The sequence below is a fragment of the Bufo gargarizans genome, chromosome 4, assembly GCF_014858855.1.
Source record: "Bufo gargarizans isolate SCDJY-AF-19 chromosome 4, ASM1485885v1, whole genome shotgun sequence".
NCBI lineage: Eukaryota > Metazoa > Chordata > Amphibia > Anura > Bufonidae > Bufo > Bufo gargarizans.
The window spans coordinates 440,069,528-440,095,345 of record NC_058083.1 but is presented as its reverse complement, the minus strand read 5'-3'; the positions used below and the strand labels follow the sequence as shown (position 1 = coordinate 440,095,345).

The following is a 25,818-nucleotide window of genomic DNA, read 5'->3' as shown; positions in this document are numbered from 1 at the left end:
CAATTCCCAATATCCCGAACCCCAAGATCCCAGGGTCCTGTCTAACTCTAGCCACCAAAGGCTCAATATAAATATCAAATAAAAGAGGAGAGAGCGGCCATCCCTGGCGAGTGCCTCTAGTTAAAGTAAAACTTCTTGTCAGATGACCATTTATATTCAATCTTGCAGTAGGAGATCTGTACAGAAGTTTTATCATATTAGTAAACCTAGGGCCAAAGCCCTGGTGCCTTATTATTAAACGTGGATCCTAGAGCTTCCTCCCCGGTAACTCTTTAAGAGTTACCGGGGCGTCTAACATATCTTTTTTCTCTGCCGAAAGGTCAGGCAGCGGCAGCCGCTGTAAACATTTTTTTATCTCCTCCTCCGAAGCTGTCGTTTTGGACTCATATAACGAGGAGTAGAAGGACTGCATAATGTGAACTATCTCATTAGGATCATTCCTTATTACTCCCTCCGAATCCCTAAGCGCCGCTATATTCAATGTTTGTTGCTGAGCTCTGGAAATCAAAGCCAGCAATCTTCCTGCTTTTACCCCCCTCATAATAGGCCTGCTTTTGGAAGAAGCGTTTATTCTTTGCATTTTGCAATAATTTGTCATTAAATTTTTGCTGTGCATCCTTCCACCTTGTCTCAGTGTCCGCAGTTGGAGCAACCACATGTGTTGCCTCCAAGAGCTCCACCTTAGTAGACAATCTTTGTACTGTTAACTTGGTTTCAGTTTTTTTTGCATTAATATCCCCTATTAACAGCCCCCTTAAATAGGCCTTCATGGCGTCCCATACCACCAGTTTAGACACCGACGGGAGATTAAGGTAAAAAAATTCCTTCAGTTTGTCTCCTATGCCCCCAAGATCCGGCAGCACATGTAACCAGTGTGGATTGAACGCCCAGACCATATTCCTCCGTATTCTGGTCGGTTGAAAGTCAGCTATCGCCAGAACCGGCAAGTGGTCCAAGTCTACGTTGTAAGTATTGCACATCTCGGAGAAAGCGCCCCATGTTAGCATTCCCTAATATTAGGTTAGTCTTCGATAAAGAGTCATAGGTAGAGGAGACACACGAATATTGTTTCGTTGACTGATTTTTTCAACCGCCAGAAATCTAACAGAAGGGATTCCCGTAGGAGCTTTCCAAATGGGGTAAGGTCGCACCCAAGAGAGTGAGAGCTCCCTCCCATCTTGTCTAACGTTGGGTCAATAATACTGTTAAAGTCTTCCAAAACAATGACTGAAACATCTGGCACTTCCGCTAAGTAAGCCAGAATAGACTTGAGTACCTGTGGGGAGTAAGGCGGTGGGATGTATTATCACACACAGGGTAGTATACAGTGTACAGTGCAAGCAGATATATCTCCCTTCTCTATCTATCTTGTACAATATACAGGTAAAAGCTATGGATTTATGCACTAAAATGCTTACGCCTCTCGCATATGTAGAATACGTAGCATGGTAGCATTGTCCAGCCCAATGTGGACTGAGAAGCTTTGTTTGATCCTCCAATAAGTGCGTTTCTTGGATGCAACATATCACCGGGTGGTGTTGTTTGACATTGTCTAGAATAGCCCGCCTTTTGTTACTATCCTTCACTCCTCTAGTGTGCCAGCTGAGAAAGTGAACTATTCCTGTCATGACAATATTTTAATCATCAGGACATTGAGACGGGTGAGGCCCAGGGTGTCTACTGCTAAAGGGCACAACATATTCCCCATGTCATGTACCGGGACTCTGACTACTGAATATCGAGGAAACATGGTCACAGTTTACACACACTAACTAGCAAAAATGAAAAGAGACTCTCCCCTTTCTTTAACCTACCTAAATGAATAGAACCAAGATGATGCTATAGTCTCAACAGCGGGGCCCCGCCAAATACACCCGGGTTACCAGGCCTGTGGAATCACAATAGCACCCACCGTTGAGGCCAAGCACCAGTGGTTATCCTATCTACCCCAAATCCAGGGCACTGTTAACAATAAATATAACTGTATGAAAAACAGATAACAATTTTTATTGCAATTAGAGAATAAATGATGTATGCGACATACGCCCTCACCTCCTGCACCTCAAGAACGAAAAGTATTAAACCCAATGCAAGATGACCCTTCCATTAGTAAGTTGGAGGAGCCACTCTGTTTTACACATTTTGAACCCCTTATAAGCTCACCAGCCATACTGTCACACATGCCAACTGACACACTACATGCTCTCAATGTCGATTGTGTGGATTATCACCGCGTCTTCCGGCCATCAGTTTCCATCTGCCTCCAACTGTCGCTCATAACGGTCCAGCCACTTCCTTGCCTCATCTGGGTTGTCGTGGAAAGACGTAGTCCCCAAGGCCACTATCCACAACTTGGCAGGGTATATCATGGAGTATGCAACATTCAGGGACCGTAGACGTTTCTTTATATCCAGAAATTTCGCTCTCCTTTTGTACTCCCTGAGAGAAGTCCGGGTATAGTGATACCTTATGTCCATCAATAGTGAGATCCGACAACTCCCTAGCTTTCCTCAAAATAATGTCCCGATCTCTCTAGTGCAATAATTTCACCAGTAGACGTCTAGGAGGCGCCCCCGGTGGTAGCGGTCGGTTAGGGACTCTATGAGCCCGTTCCACAGCAAAAAACTGCGTCAACACCTCTGCGCCAAATTTGTTTTTAAGCCAAGTTTCAAAAAATTCTGCCGGGTGGCTTCCTTCAGCCTTCTCAGGTATGCCAACCATTCTAATGTTATTTCGGCAGGCCCGATTTTCCAGGTCATCCTGTTTGGCGGCAATGAATGACATCCACCCGCCTGGCGTACTCTCTCATATCTCTTTTCAGGGGGGTAAGGTATCCTCAACCTCACCCATTGTATCTTCTAAGGCCGTGGTGTGCTCTGCCAGTTTCCTCAGATCATGGCGTACAATAGTGACATCTTCTTTGATCGCTCCTACTTGTACAGTAAGAGTAGTAAGCGACTTGCCGCAGTTATTTATGGCCAGCATAACGTCTTTCAGAGTAGGCTCGTCTGAATCAGACTCTATATCCCCCATATTATTATCTGCTCCATCATCAGGGCACAGTGAGGAGAATCTATTGGACTGGACTGCAGATCCCCCAGACGGCTCCTCCATTTCAGGATCAGAGTCCATATGCCCTTCCCCCTTAGCAGCCACTTGCCTCTTTTGGGAGCCTTTGCCCCCTACCACTGAAGAGGTCCTGGCGAATTTCTCTAACCTGGCTGCCACAGCACGCTGCGTCTCTGCTGCCCGGCACTAGCAGCCTGGAGTTGCCGCGCTGGCGCCATCTTGTATTTCCCTCTCCGCCGCTTTACTGTCTTTTTTAAGCTTTATGGCTGCAGGGAGTCTGCCTTGGCGATGTCTAGGGGCTAGGCAGCTGGTTAGGGAGTCGAATGGAGGCAGGTTATTTCTGGTGTAATGTGGATTTCAGGATGTTTTCCCCGTATGGTGCAGAGGAGCTCGGCCAGCATGCTGCCACTCACATGCTCTGCTTAGCTCCGCCGAAGCCTGTTTGATCTGGATTTATTAACTTTTTTATTATCTTCTTAAGGCGATTAGCTAGTACTTTCGCCAGGATTTTATATTAAGGAGCGAAATGGGTCGATAAGACCAAATTCCGCTCTCATCTTTTCCTTTTTTTTTTTAATCAGACTAATTGAGGACTCTCTTAACGAGAGTGGCAGTTTACCCTCAAGTAAAGACTGATTTATTACATGATCAAGAAAGGGCAACAAGGTATCACCATATACTCTATATAGTTCAAAAGGCAGGCCATCTAGTCCCTGCAGTTCAGTTACAGAGATGGGGGTCATTAATAGTTTTGCTTTCTTGATCTGAGAGTCTTTCCAGATTGATCGAGCCCAAATACGCCCTTAAATTCTCCTCCCCCTGATTTAACCCTGAGCGATAGAGAGCTGAGTAGTGTTCCACAAATTCCTGTATAATTCTTTCCTGGTTATTTACCATACCTCCACCCGTTCTAATTTTCCTGATTACATTACTAGATCTTTGGCTAGAGGCAATCAGTGACAATAATTTCCATTCCAATACTTCATTTTGATAACTTGATTTCCTACGGAATCATTGGCAAAAGCTAAGTCAATCCTGGACATCGTTCCACGCGCAGCGCCAAAGCAGGAGAGTGCCGCCCTATTGGCATATAAGTGCCTCCAAATATCCACTAGGGACAGCTCCCGACAAATACCCGTCGACGCGGAGCGAGACCCAGGACAACCAGCCGGGACTCTATCAAGCAGGGGATTCAAGACATTGTTAAAAAAATCCCCCATTACCAGCACCTGGCAGGTGTCCCTATCGGCTATATAGGAGGCCAAGCAAGCCAGGGCAGAGGACGAAAAGGGAGGTGGAATATATACAAATGCAAGATAAGATACCTTTCATTCGATCGTCCATATATAAAAGCATATCTTCCCTCTCTATCAACCGGTTCAAAAATATATTCCCTTATGGATATACACACTGAACCCACACGAGTGGGAAGACCAACTGGAATGATACTCAGCCCAGTTCTTCTTTAAGTGAGAGTAGTTGCCAGGGGAAGAGTGAGTTTCAAGTAAAGCAAGTAAAGCAACTATAGCCGGCAAGTATTTACAAACTCGGTCAAATATCATAGATCTTTTCACTCTCTCACCTAGGCAATGAACATTCCATGTTAATATATTGTAGATCATAACGGGCTAAGACCAAACAGGGGGGAGGCCCTGTAGCTCCATGACATGAACTACAACACAGAGATCCCATCGCGGTCAGCCATAACCACCCCCACAACCCTCCCCCCAACAACCCTTCCCCACCCCCAAAACCTCCTAACCTCATAATGATTCATGAGACACTAGACCCCATAAACCTCTTACATAATTCGCCCCCCCACCCTCATCCAAAACCGCCCATAAAAGGTTTCTGTCACCAGGATTAACGATATGTAGATATTTATATTTGCCCATTAGTCTTCATGCAGTGTTTACAATGATCCCTTTGTTTATGCTCTGTGTGCCTTATATTCTTAACTGGGGTATGAACAAAGTGTACCCTCTCTTTATATACAATTCTAAGTGTGGCAGGATAGCGCATAGCATATTTGATGACCGCAACCTTTTTTCATCTCATATTTTCTCCTTTTGTTCCGGGTATCCCTGGAGAAATCAGGGAAAATTTGGATCAGATTATTATTATACTCTATCTCTCGTAGTTCTCTCTTCCGTCTCAACACCCAATCTCTGTCCCTGGAACTAAGCACCTTCAGGTGTTTTTTATAAAGGAATTCTATGCGCGCGTTCCACACTGAAGGTAGTGGAGTTATGTTCTGACCCCAGGCCTGATCAAACCATTCTTGAATAAATGCCTCTGGATCCTGTTGCTCTATTCCCTCCGGGAACCCAATAATTCTCAGATTCTGTCTACGAGATCTAGCTTCCAGATCGGTCAACTTACTCCTAAGCCTAGTCTGCTCCTGCTCCATTTATTTAACCTTTTTGGATAGCCCCGCCACCTCGCCCCCCACAGACTGGACCTCAGTACTCATTTCCTTAAGTTTTTTCTTACTTAAATCGTTTTTAATCAAAGCCAAGTCTGCCTGCAGCAAGGAGACGGAGCCAGCCAACGCCACAACTGACATATTTGTACTCTGTACAGCCCCTAAAATATCTGCCAATTTTCCATCTATGATCTCTAAGCGGTCATCCTTAGTACTAGCCCCCCCCTTTTGACTCTCAGTGCCTAAATGCTGGGAAGCCTGTTCCTCGCCCCTTAAAATCGGAAGGTTCTTCTGAACCCCCCCTTGTTTTTGAGATCGGAGACTTAAGGAATTTATCCTGCTTAGCTTGTGGGCTGGATGATATCACATTCTTTGGTAAGCCCAGCCCCCCGATCTCCTATTATATTTGGGTGGCATTGCAAATTCTATAAAAAAAACTGCAAAAGCAGCTACACTCAAACAGAACCACGAATAATAGGCCCACTCTAGACAGCCACACGGTTCAGTCTCTAGAACGTAGTCAGAAGCCGGGCCAGGATCAGTCCCCCGAATCTTATACGGCAGTTTGTTCCACACACAGGTGGGCAACCTCAGACAAATAAGGGCAGAAAGCCAGTCCCTCCACACTAGATCCAGTCCTTCGATGACCGTTCCCCGCAACAGTCCAATAGGAGAGAGAGGAAGAGCTAAGGGTCCAGTATGGTAACCAGTTCACATCAATCGAAGTAACAGATACTGGAGATGCTCAAAGAACTGCTATCTTTCAGGTATAGAGAGAAATACAGTCCGATCTCACCCGTCTTCAGCTTTTTTGAGCCACTGAACCAGTCTGTATCGACACTGCTGCACGCGCCTGCTTCAGCGTTGCACCCTCAAACTCGTCCGGACTTCTGCCAACCTTCAACGGTTTTTCACAGGAGGCCCCCTCCACAAAATCACTCCAGCCCCACCTCAGCTCCACAGCTTCCAGGCTAGATCACCCTACAGGGCATTATGAGCAGCCACCTCCAACCACAATCAGGGAACACATCCAACGCCACTGCGTAGCATATATGGTTAAGGACTGAGGCAGGCAGGTGGGCACAGCGGAGCATAGCAGCAGTGAGGGAAGGGATCAGGGCAACAGGGGAGCAGGGAGGGTCCTCTTATCCGCAGTACCTTACCTAGAGTAGTCGGGGTGCAGCCGTCCTACACAGACGCATCCACTCGCGATAGAGAGCTTTCCCCTGGCCACGTACGCCAAGCACACAAGCACGCAGCTTCAGGGGAGATGCGGGAGATGGGCGGCACATGAAAAATGGGTATATGTCACCCACCAAACTAACAGACGGATTAACTATATTTATTTCTCTGTCACGGATGCAGTGCAGGTGTACCTCACACAAAAAATGGGTATATGTCACCCATTGAACTAACAGACAGATTACCTATATTCATTTCCCTGTCACGGATGCAGTGCAGGTGTACCTCACACAAAAAAATGGGTATATTGGGCAGACTAGATGGGCCAAATGGTTCTTATCTGCCGACCCATTCTATGTATATGTTACCCACCGAACTAACAGATGGATTAACTATATTAATTTCCCTGTCACAGATGCAGTGCAGGTGTAGCTCACACAGAAAATGGGTATGTCACCCACCGAACTAACAGACAGATTAACTATATTAATTTCCCTGTCATGGATGCAGTGCAGGTGTACCTCACACCAAAAATGGGTATATGTCACTCACCGAACTAACAGATGGATTAATTTCCCTGTCACGGATGCAGTGCAGGTGTACCTCCCACCAAAAATAGGTATATGTCACCCACCGATCTAACAGATGGATTAACTATATTCATTTCTCTGCCACGAATGCAGTGTAGGTGTACCTCACACAAAAATGGGTTTATGTCACCCACCGAACTAACAGACGGATTAATTATATTAATTTCCCTATCATGTATGCAGTGCAGGTGTACCTCACATAAAAAATGGGTATATGTCACCCACCGAACTAACAGATGGATTAATTATATTAATTATCCTGTCACGGATGTAGTGCAGGTGTACAGCACACCAAAAATGGGTATATGTCACCCACCAAACTAACAGACAAATTAACTATTATATTTTTGTGTCAGTGGTGCAAAGATGGTGTATTGCACCCACAAAAGATCGCTATAGGTCACCCACAGAATTAACAGCCAGATTAATTATTATATTTCTGTGTCAGGGGTACAAAGCTGGTGTATTGCACCCACAAAAAAATCACTATAGGTCACCCACAGAATAATTCCTAACACTCTCCCTCACTTCAGCTGCCTGCTTCCTGTCCCTGCACTACTCAGAGCTGATGGGCGGTGCTACACGTGATCCAGCTTGTATAGAGGCTGGGTCACATGATGCACCAGCCAATCACAGCCATGTCATTACTAGGCATGGCTGTGATGGCTTCTAAGTGCCCACAGCTTAAAAGCTGGTTGATTGGCTGCTCTGCAGCCTTTCAACAAGCTTTATTAATCGCCTGAAGACCGAACTTGAACCTGAACTTTTGCTGCAAAGTTCGGGTTTAGGTCTGGGTCCCCGAACTTGCAAAGTTCGGTACAGACCCGAACTTTGCAGTTCGGGTTCACTAAACACTAGTAAAGACATATGCTGTATATAGTATACAATCATTAGTAAATCACATAAATTATATAATATACAATCAGTAGTGAGGACACAAGCAGTATATACTATATAGCCGGTAGTAAGGACACATGCAGTATATACTATATAGCCGGTAGTGAGGATACAGTATTCGGACTGTCTCCATTTCACTTCACAGTCTTGTCCTCCACACTTCTCTCCTGCTCTGCCCCTCATTTCTAGTCCCACTGTTTTCTCCGGAACAGCTTGCCAGATCGCCTCCGCTAGTGTGCAATTATCCTAAGTCAGTTTCCTTTATACCAATTTTTATAAATCTCCCCCATATAGTTGTGAATGTCATGGAGTAATTTTATGAGTAGCTGCAAAATGAGAATGTTGAACATTGACATTATAAATATTTCTGTCAAACGCAATGTTCATCTGAAAAGTTTATTTTGTAGCTTTTCTATTTGATCAATCACATTTGCACATAGCTATATTCTATGATAGGCTAAAATATGCAAAAACACTGATAATATTAGTCAAGTATTCTAACTTTGTTGTTCCATTGCTTTAATACTCAAATCCACTAAAGGGATTGGGAGTAAAATTTGTTAATATATGTGTATTTAGGAAAGATGAGTAAAAAGTGTAGACAAATCGAGAAACTTAACTGCAAATCAGCAGTATTGCGCCATAACAAGTGACACATGCCACAGTTTTCCTATATAAGTCATTGCTGTTTTGTGCTGTTGCCATTTTTTTGCTTTACTATCAACCAGAAAAGGAGTAAACCTTGTCCTGTAATTGTTGGAATATACTTGCTAGCTGCTGCATTTTTTCAAATTTACTTCTAAGTAGAGTTGAGCGAACACCTGGATGTTCGGGTTCGAGAAGTTCGGCCGAACATCCCGGAAATGTTCGGGTTCGGGATCCGAACCCGATCCGAACTTCGTCCCGAACCCGAACCCCATTGAAGTCAATGGGGACCCGAACTTTTCGGCACTAAAAAGGCTGTAAAACAGCCCAGGAAAGAGCTAGAGGGCTGCAAAAGGCAGCAACATGTAGGTAAATCCCCTGCAAACAAATGTGGATAGGGAAATGAATTAAATTAAAAATTAAATAAATAAAAATTAACCAAAATCAATTGGAGAGAGGTTCCATAGCAGAGAATCTGGCTTCCCGTCACCCACCACTGGAACAGTCCATTCTCAGATATTTAGGCCCCGGCACCCAGGCAGAGGAGAGAGGTCCCGTAACAGAGAATCTGTCTTCATGTCAGCAGAGAATTAGTCTGCATGTCATAGCAGAGAATGAGGCTTCACGTCAGCCACCACTGCAACAGTTCATTGGCATATATTTAGGCCCAGCACCCAGGCAGAGGAGGGAGGTCCCGTAACAGAGAATCTGTCTTCATGTCAGCAGAGAATTAGTCTGCATGTCATAGCAGAGAATGAGGCTTCACGTCAGCCACCACTGCAACAGTCCATTGGCATATATTTAGGCCCAGCACACACACAGGCAGAGGAGAGAGGTCCCGTAACAGAGAATCTGGCTTCATGTCAGCAGAGAATCAGTCTGCATGTCATAGCAGAGAATGAGGCTTCACGTCAGCCACCACTGCAACAGTCCATTGTCATAAATTTAGGCCCAGCACCCAGGCAGAGGAGAGAGGTCCCGTAACAGACAATCTGGCTTCATGTCAGCAGAGAATTAGTCTGCATGTCATAGCAGAGAATGAGGCTTCACGTCAGCCACCACTGCAACAGTCCATTGGCATATATTTAGGCCTAGCACACAGGCAGAGGAGAGAGGTCCCGTAACAGACAATCTGGCTTCATGTCAGCAGAGAATCAGTCTGCATGTCATAGCAGAGAATGAGGCTTCACGTCACCCACCACTGCAACAGTCCATTGGCATATATTTAGGCCTAGCACACAGGCAGAGCAGAGAGGTCCCGTAACAGACAATCTGGCTTCATGACAGCAGAGAATCAGTCTGCATGTCATAGCAGAGAATGAGGCTTCACGTCACCCACCACTGCAACAGTCCATTGGCATATATTTAGGCCTAGCACACAGGCAGAGCAGAGAGGTCCCGTAACAGACAATCTGGCTTCATGACAGCAGAGAATCAGTCTGCATGTCATAGCAGAGAATGAGGCTTCACGTCACCCACCACTGCAACAGTCCATTGGCATATATTTAGGCCCAGCACCCAGGCAGAGGAGGGAGGTCCCGTAACAGAGAATCTGCCTTCATGTCAGCAGAGAATTAGTCTGCATGTCATAGCAGAGAATGAGGCTTCACGTCAGCCACCACTGCAACAGTCCATTGGCATATATTTAGGCCCAGCACACACACAGGCAGAGGAGAGAGGTCCCGTAACAGAGGATCTGGCTTCATGTCAGCAGAGAATCAGTCTGCATGTCATAGCAGAGAATCAGGCTTCACGTCAGCCACCACTGCAACAGTCCATTGTCATAAATTTAGGCCCAGCACCCAGGCAGAGGAGGGAGGTCCCGTAACAGACAATCTGGCTTCATGTCAGCAGAGAATTAGTCTGCATGTCATAGCAGAGAATCAGGCTTCATGTCAGCCACCACTGCAACAGTCCATTGGCATATATTTAGGCCTAGCACACAGGCAGAGGAGAGGTTCATTCAACTTTGGGTAGCATCGCAATATAATGGTAAAATGAAAATAAAAATAGGATTGAATGAGGAAGTGCCCTGGAGTCCAATAATATATGGTTATGGGGAGGTAGTTAATGTCTAATCTGGACAAGGGACGGACAGGTCCTGTGGGATCCATGCCTGGTTCATTTTTATGAACGTCAGCTTGTCCACATTGGCTGTAGACAGGCGGCTGCGTTTGTCTGTAATGACGCCCCCTGCCGTGCTGAATACACGTTCAGACAAAACGCTGGCTGCCGGGCAGGCCAGCACCTCCAAGGCATAAAAGGCTAGCTCTGGCCACGTGGACAATTTAGAGACCCAGAAGTTGAATGGGGCCGAACCATCAGTCAGTACGTGGAGGGGTGTGCACACGTACTGTTCCACCATGTTAGTGAAATGTTGCCTCCTGCTAACACGTTGCGTATCAGGTGGTGGTGCAGTTAGCTGTGGCGTGTTGACAAAAGTTTTCCACATCTCTGCCATGCTAACCCTGCCCTCAGAGGAGCTGGCCGTGACACAGCTGCCTTGGCGACCTCTTGCTCCTCCTCTGCCTTGGCCTTGGGCTTCCACTTGTTCCCCTGTGACATTTGGGAATGCTCTCAGTAGCGCGTCTACCAACGTGCGCTTGTACTCGCGCATCTTCCTATCACGCTCCAGTGCAGGAAGTAAGGTGGGCACATTGTCTTTGTAGCGTGGATCCAGCAGGGTGGCAACCCAGTAGTCCGCACAGGTTAAAATGTGGGCAACTCTGCTGTCGTTGCGCAGGCACTGCAGCATGTAGTCGCTCATGTGTGCCAGGCTGCCCAGGGGTAAGGACAAGCTGTCCTCTGTGGGAGGCGTATCGTCATCGTCCTGCCTTTCCCCCCAGCCACGCACCAGTGATGGACCCGAGCTGCGTTGGGTGCCACCCCGCTGTGACCATGCTTCATCCTCATCCTCCTCCACCTCCTCCTCATCCTCGTCCTCCTCGTCCTCCAGTAGTGGGCCCTGGCTGGCCACATTTGTACCTGGCCTCTGCTGTTGCCAAAAACCTCCCTCTGAGTCACTTCGAAGAGACTGGCCTGAAAGTGCTAAAAATGACCCCTCTTCCTCCTCCTCCTCCTCCTCCTCCTGGGCCACCTCCTCTTCCATCATCGCCCTAAGTGTTTTCTCAAGGAGACATAGAAGTGGTATTGTAACGCTGATAACGGTGTCATCGCCACTGGCCATGTTGGTGGAGTACTCGAAACAGCGCAACAGGGCACACAGGTCTCGCATGGAGGCCCAGTCATTGGTGGTGAAGTGGTGCTGTTCTGTAGTGCGACTGACCCGTGCGTGCTGCAGCTGAAACTCCACTATGGCCTGCTGCTGCTCGCACAGTCTGTCCAGCATGTGCAAGGTGGAGTTCCACCTGGTGGGCACGTCGCATATGAGGCGGTGAGCGGGAAGGCCGAAGTTACGCTGTAGCGCAGACAGGCGAGCAGCGGCAGGATGTGAACGCCGGAAGCGCGAACAGACGGCCCGCACTTTATGCAGCAGCTCTGACATGTCGGGGTAGTTGTGAATGAACTTCTGCACCACCAAATTCAGCACATGCGCCAAGCAAGGGATGTGCGTCAAATTGGCTAGTCCCAGAGCTGCAACGAGATTTCGCCCATTATCACACACCACCAGGCCGGGCTTGAGGCTCACCGGCAGCAACCACTCGTCGGTCTGTTGTTCAATACCCCGCCACAACTCCTGTGCGGTGTGGGGCCTGTCCCCCAAACATATGAGTTTCAGAATGGCCTGCTGACGTTTACCCCGGGCTGTGCTGAAGTTGGTGGTGAAGGTGTGTGGCTGACTGGATGAGCAGGTGGAAGAAGAGGAGGAGGAAGCCGAGAAGGAGGAGGTGGCAACAGGAGGCAAAGAATGTTGCCCTGCGATCCTTGGCGGCGGAAGGACGTGCGCCAAACAGCTCTCCGCCTGGGGCCCAGCTGCCACTACATTTACCCAGTGTGCAGTTAGGGAGATATAGCGTCCCTGGCCGTGCTTACTGGTCCACGTATCTGTGGTTAGGTGGACCTTGCTACAGATGGCGTTGCGCAGTGCACACTTGATTTTATCGGATACTTGGTTGTGCAGGGAAGGCACGGCTCTCTTGGAGAAGTAGTGCCGGCTGGGAACAACATACTGTGGGACAGCAAGCGACATGAGCTGTTTGAAGCTGTCTGTGTCCACCAGCCTAAATGACAGCATTTCATAGGCCAGTAGTTTAGAAATGCTGGCATTCAGGGCCAGGGATCGAGGGTGGCTAGGTGGGAATTTACGCTTTCTATCAAATGTTTGTGAGATGGAGAGCTGAACGCTGGCGTGTGACATGGTTGAGACGCTTGGTGACGGAGGTGGTGGTGGTGGTGTTGGTGGTACATCCCCTGTTTGCTGGGCGGCAGGTGCCAACGTTCCTCCAGAGGCGGAGGAAGAGGCCGAGGCGGCAGCAGCAGAATAGGCCGAGGCGGCAGCAGCAGAAGAGGTAGCAGGGGGAGCCTGAGTGACTTCCTTGGTTTTAAGGTGTTTACTCCACTGCAGTTCATGCTTTGCATGCAGGTGCCTGGTCATGCAGGTTGTGCTCAGGTTCAGAACGTTAATGCCTCGCTTCAGGCTCTGATGGCACAGCGTGCAAACCACTCGGGTCTTGTCGTCAGCACATTGTTTGAAGAAGTGCCATGCCAGGGAACTCCTTGAAGCTGCCTTTGGGGTGCTCGGTCCCAGATGGCGGCGGTCAGTAGCAGGCGGAGTCTCTTGGCGGCGGGTGTTCTGCTTTTGCCCACTGCTCCCTCTTTTGCTACGCTGTTGGCTCGGTCTCACCACTGCCTCTTCCTCCGAACTGTGAAAGTCAGTGGCACGACCTTCATTCCATGTGGGGTCTAGGACCTCATCGTCCCCTGCATCGTCTTCCACCCAGTCTTGATCCCTGACCTCCTGTTCAGTCTGCACACTGCAGAAAGACGCAGCAGTTGGCACCTGTGTTTCGTCATCATCAGAGACATGCTGAGGTGGTATTCCCATGTCCTCATCATCAGGAAACATAAGTGGTTGTGCGTCAGTGCATTCTATGTCTTTCACCGCTGGGGAAGGGCTAGGTGGATGCCCTTGGGAAACCCTGCCAGCGGAGTCTTCAAACAGCATAAGAGACTGCTGCATAACTTGAGGCTGAGACAGTTTCCCTGGTATGCATGGGGGTGATGTGACAGACTGATGGGGTTGGTTTTCAGGCGCCATCTGTGCGCTTTCTGCAGAAGACTGGGTGGGAGATAATGTGAACGTGCTGGATCCACTGTCGGCCACCCAATTGACTAATGCCTGTACCTGCTCAGGCCTTACCATCCTTAGAACGGCATTGGGCCCCACCATATATCGCTGTAAATTCTGGCGGCTACTGGGACCTGAGGTAGTTGGTACACTAGGACGTGTGGATGTGGCAGAACGGCCACGTCCTCTCCCAGCACCAGAGGGTCCACTAACACCACCACGACCATGTCCACGTCCGCGTCCCTTACTAGATGTTTTTCTCATTGTTATGGTTCACCACAACAACAAATATATTATTTGGCCCAATGTATTGTATTCAAATTCAGCGGGATATAAATTTGAGGCCTAGTATTTAGGCGCTGGGTGACCGGTATGGATTTAGTGACAGAATTAGACTTGGAAATGCACAGAAGCGTGTGTGTGAAGTTATTCTGAATGACCCTATGTGCACCTTGAATATTATATACCCTTTTTGGGATAGATTTCAAATAGCTCTGATATAGCAGGAACCACTAAATTATGAAATTGCTAAATTGGGAATTGTATTTCAACCCAGAACAAAAAATGTGCTTTGACGGACACTAAATATCTTGCCCAGCAACAACAGTACAGCGGTAACGAGAGATTTAGCAGGATATAAATTTGAGGCCTAGTATTTAGGCGCTGGATGACAGGTATGGGTTTAGTGACAGAATTAGACTTGGAAATACACAGTAGCGGGTGTGTGTGAAGTTATTCTGAATGACCCAATGTGCACCTTGAATATTATATACCCTTTTAGGGATAGATTTCAAATAGCTCTGATATAGCAGAAACCACTAAATTATGAAATTGCTAAATTGGGAATTGTACTTCAACCCAGAACAAAAAATGTGCTTTGACGGACACTAAATAACTTTCCCAGCTACAACAGGACAGCGGTAACGAGAGATTTAGCGGGATATAAATTTGAGGCCTAGTATTTAGGCGCTGGGTGACAGGTATGGGTTTAGTGACAGAATTAGACTTGGAAATACACAGTAGCGGGTGTGTGTGAAGTTATTCTGAATGACCCTATGTGCACCTTCAATATGATCTACCCTTTTAGGGATAGATTTCAAATAGCTCTGATATAGCAGAAACCACTAAATTATGAAATTGCTAAATTGGGAATTGTATTTCAACCCAGAACAAAAAATGTGCTTTGACGGACACTAAATAACTTTCCCAGCTACAACAGGACAGCGGTAACGAGAGATTTAGCAGGATATAAATTTGAGGCCTAGTATTTAGGCGCTGGGTGACAGGTATGGGTTTAGTGACAGAATTAGACTTGAAAATACACAGTAGCGGGTGTGTGTGAAGTTATTCTGAATGACCCAATGTGCACCTTGAATATTATATACCCTTTTAGGGATAGATTTCAAATAGCTCTGATATAGCAGAAACCACTAAATTATGAAATTGCTAAATTGGGAATTGTACTTCAACCCAGAACAAAAAATGTGCTTTGACGGACACTAAATAACTTTCCCAGCTACAACAGGACAGCGGTAACGAGAGATTTAGCAGGATATAAATTTGAGGCCTAGTATTTAGGCGCTGGGTGACAGGTATGGGTTTAGTGACAGAATTAGACTTGAAAATACACAGTAGCGGGTGTGTGTGAAGTTATTCTGAATGACCCAATGTGCACCTTGAATATTATATACCCTTTTAGGGATAGATTTCAAATAGCTCTGATATAGCAGAAACCACTAAATTATGAAATTGCTAAATTGGGAATTGTACTTCAACCCAGAACAAAAAATGTGCTTTGACGGACACTAAATAACTTTCCCAGCTACAACAGGACAGCGGTAACGAGAGATTTAGCGGGATATAAATTTGAGGCCTAGTATTTAGGCGCTGGGTGACCGGTATGGATTTAGTGACAGAATTAGACTGGGATATGGCCAAAAAATAACCACACTATTGCTGGTTAAATGCACTTGGTGACGGGCGCAGCTTGCCCCTGATGTAGTATATGGCCAAAAAATGAACAGACTATTGCTGGTTAAATGCACTTGGTGTCACAGCTTGACCAACCACACTACTGAGGGTTAAATGCACTAGGTGACGGGCGCAGCTTGCCCCTGATGTAGTATATGGCCAAAAAATAAACAGACTATTGCTGGTTAAATGCACTTGGTGTGACAGCTTCACCCTGATGTAGGCTTTAGCCAGAAAACAACCACACCATTGAGGGTTAAATGCACTTGGTGACAGGCGCAGCTTGCCCCTGATTTTGTATATGGCCAAAAAATGAACAGACTATTGCTGGTTAAATGCACTTGGTGTGACAGCTTCACCCTGATGTAGGCTTTAGCCAAAAAACAACCACACCATTGAGGGTTAAATGCACTTGGTGACAGGCGCAGCTTGCCCCTGATTTTGTATATGGCCAAAAAATGAACAGACTATTGCTGGTTAAATGCACTTGGTGTGACAGCTTCACCCTGATGTAGGCTTTAGCCAAAAAACAACCACACCATTGAGGGTTAAATGCACTTGGTGACAGGCGCAGCTTGCCCCTGATTTTGTATATGGCCAAAAAATGAACAGACTATTGCTGGTTAAATGCACTTGGTGTGACAGCTTCACCCTGATGTAGGCTTTAGCCAAAAAACAACCACACCATTGAGGGTTAAATGCACTTGGTGACAGGCGCAGCTTGCCCCTGATTTTGTATATGGCCAAAAAATGAACAGACTATTGCTGGTTAAATGCACTTGGTGTGACAGCTTCACCCTGATGTAGGCTTTAGCCAAAAAACAACCACACCATTGAGGGTTAAATGCACTTGGTCGCAGCTTGTGCTGGCGCACCACAAGACACAAAATGGCCGCCGATCACCCCAGAAAAATGTGACTGACAAACGGTCTGGGCAGCCTAAAAACAGTGAGCAATTGAGGATCAGCAGCTCAATGATCCACAGCTGCAGATCGATCAGTTAATCAAGTCCTTTGGAGGAGTTAATCTGCCTAATCTCGCCCTACTGTCGCAGCCGCAACCTCTCCCTACGCTAATCAGAGCAGAGTGACGGGCGGCGCTATGTGACTCCAGCTTAAATAGAGGCTGGGTCACATGGTGCTCTGGCCAATCACAGCCATGCCAATAGTAGGCATGGCTGTGATGGCCTCTTGGGGCAAGTAGTATGACGCTTGTTGATTGGCTGCTTTGCAGCCTTTCAAAAAGCGCCAAGAAAGCGTCACAAAAGCGCCAAGAAAGCGACGAACACCGAACCCGAACCCAGACTTTTACGAAAATGTCCGGGTTCGGGTCCGTGTCACGGACACCCCAAAATTCGGTACGAACCCGAACTATACAGTTCGAGTTCGCTCATCCCTACTTCTAAGTATTTTCTGGCATTAATTTTGGCATTATGCTCTATAGTTGAAAACAAGCACCAGCAATCTGAAATTGACAGACAGCTACACTTGCAAGAAAAAGTAAGTGAACACTTTGGAATTACCTTGCATTCTGCTATAATTACTAATAAAATGTGGTCTGATTATTGTCTAAGGCTGCATTCACACGTCCGTGGAACATGGACCGTGAGATACCGGACTGGCATCCTGCTTAGTGCAGGAGCGCACGGCGTCATTGGTTGCTATGATGCCGTGTGCTTCCTGCTGCAGCCGCAGTACAGTAATACACTGTTATAGTGTAGTACGAGTGTATCACTGTACAGCGGCGGCAGCAGGAAGCGCACGGCGGCATAGCAACCAATGACGCCATGTGCTCCTGTACTAAGCAGGATGCCAGTCCAGTATCTCACGGTCCATGTTCCACAGACGTGTGAATGCAGCCTAACTAAACTAATGAGACACAAACCAAACATGACTGCCTATTATGCTTTTGGAGTGATCTTAACCCCTTCATGACAGAGCGATTTTCCATTTTTTTGCTCCCAGTCTTCCAGGAAGCATAACTTTGTATTTATTTATTTTTTTGCTCACATGCCATATCAGGGCTTGTTTTTTAGTGAGACAAGTTATACTTCCTAATGGCACCATTTAATATTGCATACAAAGTAGTTTTCTAATAGAAAGAGAGAATCCAGCTTCTTGTGGAGTAAAAAATAGTTCTTTATTGGCTCATCTTATAAAATCCACCAAAATCACAGGAAAAAGATGTACAGTAACATGTTTTGGGCTACAGAATCCAGCCCTTCATCGAGACATCCAAGACATGTAGTTTTCTGGATTTAATTTTTATGGCATTACCTACAGTATGCAGTAAAAATGACATGTTAACGTCATTCTATAGTTCAGTTCCATCAGAACAATACCACATTTTTACATTTGTTCTTAGAAAAAATGTTTTTTCTTTGCATATTCTAACACTAATAACTTTTTTATCTTTACATGTTCAGAGCTGTGTAAGGGCTAATTTTTTTGCGGGGCTAACTGTATTTTTCATAGATACCATTTGGCGGTGTGTATGACTTTTTAGTACTTTTTATAAATTTTTTGGAGAGAGGTAAAGCAACCATAAAACTGGGAATTGGCCAGTTTAATTTTTTTTTTCTGTTAAGCCTTAACAGGATAAATACTTTTATATTTTAATAGTACTAGGAAAATTTTGGGACACAGCAATACTAATAATTTTTATTTGTTTTATTGTTTATTTATTAAAAAAATGGGGAAAGGGGGTGATTTAAATGGCACAGCTCAACTCCTGGGAAGGCACCATCCATAAAGACCCAACATCTGCCGTTCATGTCGGGAAGGGGTTAACATGAAGCTGACTCTAAAGGCCCGAACACCAGGTTTGTCTGACTAACCAATATGTATGGGGAGCTCCTGATTATCACCCAACAGATGGTGTTGGGTCAGTCAAGGAACAGGGGATCTAAATATTGTTAATCAGTGGGTGTGAACCCACTGTGTGACTTGAACATATTTGACTTGGTGATACTCCCAAGTGCCTTATCTAAGTAAACCCTGTGGTATTCACACTGTAACCTATACATAGTGATTTTAATTTTGCTCAAGTGCATGCTGCCCACAGGGTGAAGAGACACCGGTGGTGAGTATCTAGACATCAGGCAAAATTCGTAGTCAGGAGCAGACTGGGATCAGGACATGCAGAGTACATGCAATTTGATAAACAGTTCAAAGTTAGGGCAGACAGCACAGGGTCAGAATGGAGAATAGGCAGATTTCAAATCAGACAGAAAAGGGTCAAATCCTAGTAGCAAACAGAAGTCAGTACATTGGAAGATGAACATAAAACAGCACATCTTTTCAGGAACCTAGCAAACTGGAACCTATTGCTCAGTCACCCTCCATAGGGGAAGGGGTTGTAAGTACTCCAAAGGGCCAATCATTGGCTGGTACAGATTACAGTGTGTGTACTGGTCTCACTGCCCACTGCTGTCTCTGCCAGATGTGGCAGGTGCATGCTCCATCCCATGCTGGCGTCCCATAGGGTTGCGCGCCAGCCACTTGACTTCACTTGACTTCACTTTTGTCATTTATGCTTCCAGGGTTGCATACTTCCTGCCTCCCAGCATTGGCCCCTCGGCGTGGTTACAAGGTTAAATAGCAGCTTCCTCTTCCAGAAAGGTGTTCTGTTCTCATCATTTGTGTTTGACCCAGCCTGTGATATGATGATAAGAAGCCATTGGACAACGTTTCGGTCTAACCTAGACCTTGTTCACGGCTGTAATATTGGCTGCCAAGTAGTTGTAGGGAGGATTGGCTTCTTATCTTTTTTGGATGGAATAAAGAATCTTAACTATTTTGCAATACAACTGAGTGCCGTGGTTTACTATATCTGACTTTGAATACCATTAACCACTGAGCACCACCTTCAGCAACTAGGAGTGCTGACCAACTCTTTCTCTACTGCATCGACTACTGGACCTGTCTTACCCTGAGCCTGCTTGATCCTGTGTACCACACTGCTATCTGATACCAACTTCTGACCTCTGGCTTGTCTCTAACCATGCTTCAGCTTCTGCCTCTGACAATCATCATCCATCATCATCTGCTGCCTTAACTCCAGTCTTCTCTGCAATACCACTTCTTACTACTGTGTCTGCTATTTGACTCAGTGAGTTCACACTAACTGTGGTTCTTACAGCAATTTTAGCTACTGGATGTCTTTCAAGTAGAACATGATACAGATGTTGAGCAATGGTCAGACAATGAGAGTGGCACCTAGTGCCCCAGCTCAGAACCTGTCCATGGTCCCAATCAAACCATGAAAGAACCAACAAGAGAGATTAACTGAGAAAGACAAAATGTAGAAGTAACAAATGCCCTTTAACTGAAACTTATTTTGCCAATTAGCTCTTGGAGAAATCATTAACACAGAGGGTAACTTAAATTTTTACTTTAGTGTCCAAATTATCAATCTAGGTGCATTATTTATAAAAACAATTTTGACAAACTGTGCCAAATAAATACTTATGGGGTCATTTATTAAGAACAGCGTTTTAGACTTGCTGCGCCTAAGTTATGTAGAGGCCGGCGACTTTCTTAAATCTACACCAGTTCCCCTGCTGGCATATATTTCAGTCATTTTCTATGCCAAAAACAGGCGTAGAAAATGATAAAAGACGGGTAGCCATAACCCTGGAAAAGTGGCGTGAGCGGAGAAAAGTAGCAAGTTTGGAAGCAAATTCCCTTTGCAACTGAATCTACAATAAAAGTATTTATCATAAATGATCCCCTTAGTTTAAATATGGTGCATTATATTTATAGCATTACATTTTTTCAACTGTGACACAGACTGCAATCAGAGCACTGCTAAAAAAAAAAATGTTACATTTTGCTGCTCCCGGGATATTTAATTTTTCATCTGTGACATATTTAGAGCAAACTAAATAAGTAATTATATCATTGCATTCAAAAAGAGAAGTGGAGCTAGGCAAAACAACCCTTACTCCAAAAAAGAATAGATAGAATTGTTGGTGTAGGAAATAAAATGAACAGCTTAATTTATTATAGCAGGCTCCTACCTTATTTGTTAATAGCTATATTATTTAGAGCGGTGCCTTGAGTATAGTATTAGGTGCACCATAGAGAAAGGTTATTCTCTGTTAGTACTACCTCTGTTTTTCAGCCATGCAGAAAGACGTGAATAGACCCAGTGGACAGTGGTGTACATATAGGAGTAAGGGCCCCATAGCAAGGTTCAAACCAGATCCCCCCCCCCCCCCCCCACACACACACAGAACAGAAGGTCTTCCTCCTTTCAATGACCCTTGGCCCATTTTTCCCACTGCCTCGTTTGCTAAAAGTAGTTTCTTTAGAGCAGGGGTGGGGAACCTTTTTGCTGCTGAGGGCCATTTGGATATTTGTAACATCGTTCACGGGCCATACAAAATTCTCAACTTAAAAACTTGTCTGTTATGTTTGTTCAAACATATAAGTGACTTAGGGGTACGTTACAGAAATTGGGCTCCAGTTTAAAAAATCTAGAGCGTTGTATTTTTGGAGCACAAAATTGCACCTGCACTGTATATTACAAATAGTACAGACGCCATTTTGACCACATATAGCAGTCTATATCAGATCAGACCCCCATCCTCAGATCAAACCCCCCAGCCTCAGATCTGACCCCCAAAAGGCCCCCAGACTCAGATCAGACCCCACCCCCAGCCTCAGATCAGCCCCCATCAGACCACCCAGCCCCAGATCAGCCCCATCAGACCCCCCAGCCTCAGATCAGACCACTCCAGCCTTAGATCATCCCTCAGATGATCCCAACTGGGCCCCCTCTTGCCCTGGGCCCCATAGCATGGTCTGCCGCTATGGTAGTTATGCCCCTGCCAGTGGATCACCGCTAAATGGTTAATATGTAGTCGATCAGTGCAAAAGAGTTAATGTTGTAATTCATTGCCAAAGTATTTAACATGGTTAAAGTATCGTATTTCTTGTACACTGTGAATCCCAAATTATTGTTTATAGGTAGCAAATTGTTAATCTGGTAGACATAGTATGGCTGCCAGGAGACATGCTGGACCTGTGCTGCCCCCCCCCCCCTATCCACCCTCTTAGAGTATAGAGCCCCTAGAGAGCAGAGGTAGAGTCAAGATATGCCTAGTGTTTGCTGCTGATAATGAGGCCTAGTACAGAGACTACCCCAGACTTTATTGATGGTTGAGAACTTCTTTCAAGGCATTGCTTGGACAGTATGGGAAACGCTTGTTTATGGCAACAGACTTTACTGCCTCTGGAACCCTCCACACTTCTGAGATGGACTGACCATCAGTTAAAACCTGCAACCCACAGCCTGGGTATTGCTGAATTGCATGCCAGAACAGTATTGCATGCCTGTTTTTTGGGGGAAGATTGCAAAGTGTACCTAGAGAGACTCAGTAAGGATCACTAATAGGGATGAGCGAACCCGAACTGTATAGTTCGAGTTCGTACCGAATTTTGGGGTGTCCGTGACACGGACCCGAACCCGAAAATTTTCGTAAAAGTCCGGGTTCGAGTTCGGTGTTCGTCGCTTTCTTGGCGCTTTTTGAAAGGCTGCAAAGCAGCCAATCAACAAGCGTCATACTACTTGCCCCAAGAGGCCGTCACAGCCATGCCTACTATTGGCATGGCTGTGATTGGCCAGTGCAGCATGTGACCCAGCCTCTATTTAAGCTGGAGTTACGTAGCACCGCACGTCACTCTGCTCTGAACAGTGTAGGGAGAGGTTGCAGCTGTGACTGTTAAGGCGAGATTAGGTAGTGATTAACTCCTCCAAAACACTTAAGTCAGTGATCGATCTACAGCTATGGATCATTGAACTTCTGCTATTCAATTGCTCACTGTTTTTAGGCTGCCCAGAGCGTTTTTCAGTCACTTTTTTCTGGGGTGATCGGCGGCCATTTTGTGTCTAGTGGTGCGCCAGCACAAGCTGCCACCAAGTTCATTTAACCATCAATAGTGTGGTTATTTTTTTGCTATATCCTACATCAGGGGCAAGCTGTCACCAAGTCCATTTAACCATCAATAGTGTGGTTATTTTTTGGCTATATCCTACATCAGGGGCAAGCTTTCACCAAGTCCATTTAACCACCAATAGTGTGGTTATTTTTTGGCTATATCCTACATCAGGGGCAAGCTGTCACCAAGTCCATTTAACCATCAATAGTGTGGTTATTTTTTGGCTATATCCTACATCAGGGTCAAGCTGTCACCAAGTGCATTTAACCATCAATAGTGTGGTTATTTTTTGGCTATATCCTACATCAGGGGCAAGCTGTCACCAAGTCAATTTAACCATCAATAGTGTGGTTATTTTTGGCTATACCCTACATCAGGGGCAAGCTGTCACCAAGTCCATTTAACCATCAATAGTGTGGTTATTTTTTGGCTATATCCTACATCAGGGGCAAGCTGTCATCAAATCCATTTAACCACCAATAGTGTGGTTATTTTTTGGCTATATACTACATCAGGGGCAAGCTGTCACCAAGTCCATTTAACCATCAATAGTGTGGTTATTTTTTGGCTATATCCTACATCAGGGTCAAGCTGTCACCAAGTGCATTTACCATCAATAGTGTGGTTATTTTTTGGCTATATCCTACATCAGGGGCAAGCGGTCACCAAGTCAATTTAACCATCAATAGTGTGGTTATTTTTGGCTATACCCTACATCAGGGGCAAGCTGTCACCAAGTCCATTTAACCATCAATAGTGTGGTTATTTTTTTGGCTATATCCTACATCAGGGGCAAGCTTTCACCAAGTCCATTTAACCACCAATAGTGTGGTTATTTTTTGGCTATATCCTACATCAGGGGCAAGCTGTCACCAAGTCCATTTAACCATCAATAGTGTGGTTATATTTTGGCTATATCCTACATCAGGGGCAAGCTTTCACCAAGTCCATTTAACCACCAATAGTGTGGTTATTTTTTGGCTATATCCTACATCAGGGGCAAGCTGTCACCAAGTCCATTTAACCATCAATAGTGTGGTTATTTTTTGGCTATATCCTACATCAGGGTCAAGCTGTCACCAAGTGCATTTAACCATCAATAGTGTGGTTATTTTTTGGCTATATCCTACATCAGGGGCAAGCTGTCACCAAGTCAATTTAACCATCAACAGTGTGGTTATTTTTGGCTATACCCTACATCAGGGGCAAGCTGTCACCAAGTCCATTTAACCATTAATAGTGTGGTTATTTTTTGGCTATATCCTACATCAGGGGCAAGCTGTCATCAAGTCCATTTAACCACCAATAGTGTGGTTATTTTTTGGCTATATCCTACATCAGGGGCAAGCTGTCACCAAGTCCATTTAACCATCAATAGTGTGGTTATTTTTTGGCTATATCCTACATCAGGGTCAAGCTGTCACCAAGTGCATTTACCATCAATAGTGTGGTTATTTTTTGGCTATATCCTACATCAGGGGCAAGCTGTCACCAAGTCAATTTAACCATCAATAGTGTGGTTATTTTTGGCTATATCCTACATCAGGGGCAAGCTGTCACCAAGTCCATTTAACCATCAACAGTGTGGTTATTTTTTGGCTATATCCTACATCAGGGGCAAGCTGTCATCAAGTCAATTTAACCATCAATAGTGGGGTTATTTTTTGGCTATATCCTACATCAGGGGCAAGCTGTCACCAAGTCCATTTAACCATCAATAGTGTGGTTATTTTTTGGCTATATCCTACATCAGGGGCAAGCTGTCACCAAGTCCATTTAACCATCAATAGTGTGGTTATTTTTGGGCTATATCCTACATCAGGGGCAAGCTGTCACCAAGTCCATTTAACCATCAATAGTGTGGTTATTTTTTGGCTATATCCTACATCAGGGGCAAGCTGTCACCAAGTCCATTTAACCATCAATAGTGTGGTTATTTTTTGGCTATATCCTACATCAGGGGCAAGCTGTCACCAAGTCCATTTAACCATCAATAGTGTGGTTATTTATTGGCTATATCCTACATCAGGGGCTTGGCTGTGCTTGCTATTTTATTGAGGGGTGAAATACAATTGCCAAAATAGCAGTACCCTAAATCTGGTGTTTCAGCTGTGGCCAGCCAATTGTAATACTGTCTGCTGTCTGGCAAAGGATATATTTTTGTTCTGGGTTGAAATACAATTCCCAACTTAGCAAATTAGTGGTTTCTGCTATATCAGGCCTACTTTAAATCTATCCCTAAAAGGGTATATTAGATTCAAGGTGCTGATAGGGTCATTCTCAATAACTTCACACACACGCTACTGTGCATTTCCAAGTCTAATTCTGTCTGTAAACGTATACCTGTCACCCAGCGCCTAAATAATAGGCCTCAAATTTATATTCGTCTAAATCTGTGGTTATTGCTGAGGCTGGTCAAGTTATTTTGTGTTCGTCAAAGCACAGTTTTTGTTCTGGGTTGAAATACAATTCCAAACTTAGCAATTCTCTAAATTAGTGGTTTCTGCTGTATCAGGCCTACTTTAAATCTATCCCTAAAAGGCTATATTAGATTCAAGGTGCTGATAGGGTCATTCTCAATAACTTCACACACACGCTACTGTGCATTTCCAAGTCTAATTCTGTCTGTAAACGTATACCTGTCACCTAGCGCCTAAATAATAGGCCTCAAATTTATATTCATCTAAATCTGTGGTTATTGCTGAGGCTGGTCAAGTTATTTTGTGTCCGTCAAAGCACAGTTTTTGTTCTGGGTTGAAATACAATTCCCAACTTAGCAATTCTCTAAATTGGTGGTTTCTGCTGTATCAGGCCTACTTTAAATCTATCCTTAAAAGGGTATATTAG

At 45.3% G+C, this 25,818-nt stretch overlaps 1 protein-coding gene across 2 annotated transcripts in view; it reads left to right on the top strand.

Moving 5' to 3' along the window:
• Nucleotides 1–25,818, top strand: part of IPCEF1 (interaction protein for cytohesin exchange factors 1) — a 493,239-nt gene that overhangs the window by 88,055 nt on the left and 379,366 nt on the right. The window contains exon 1 of one of the 2 annotated variants that reach the window (XM_044289605.1): nt 17,509–17,526. The exons of the other annotated variant lie outside the window; for it this stretch is intronic. The gene's annotated coding sequence lies outside the window, so the exon portion shown is untranslated. Of the gene's footprint in view, nt 1–17,508; nt 17,527–25,818 lie in introns of those variants that run through there. 2 annotated transcript variants of the gene reach the window in all.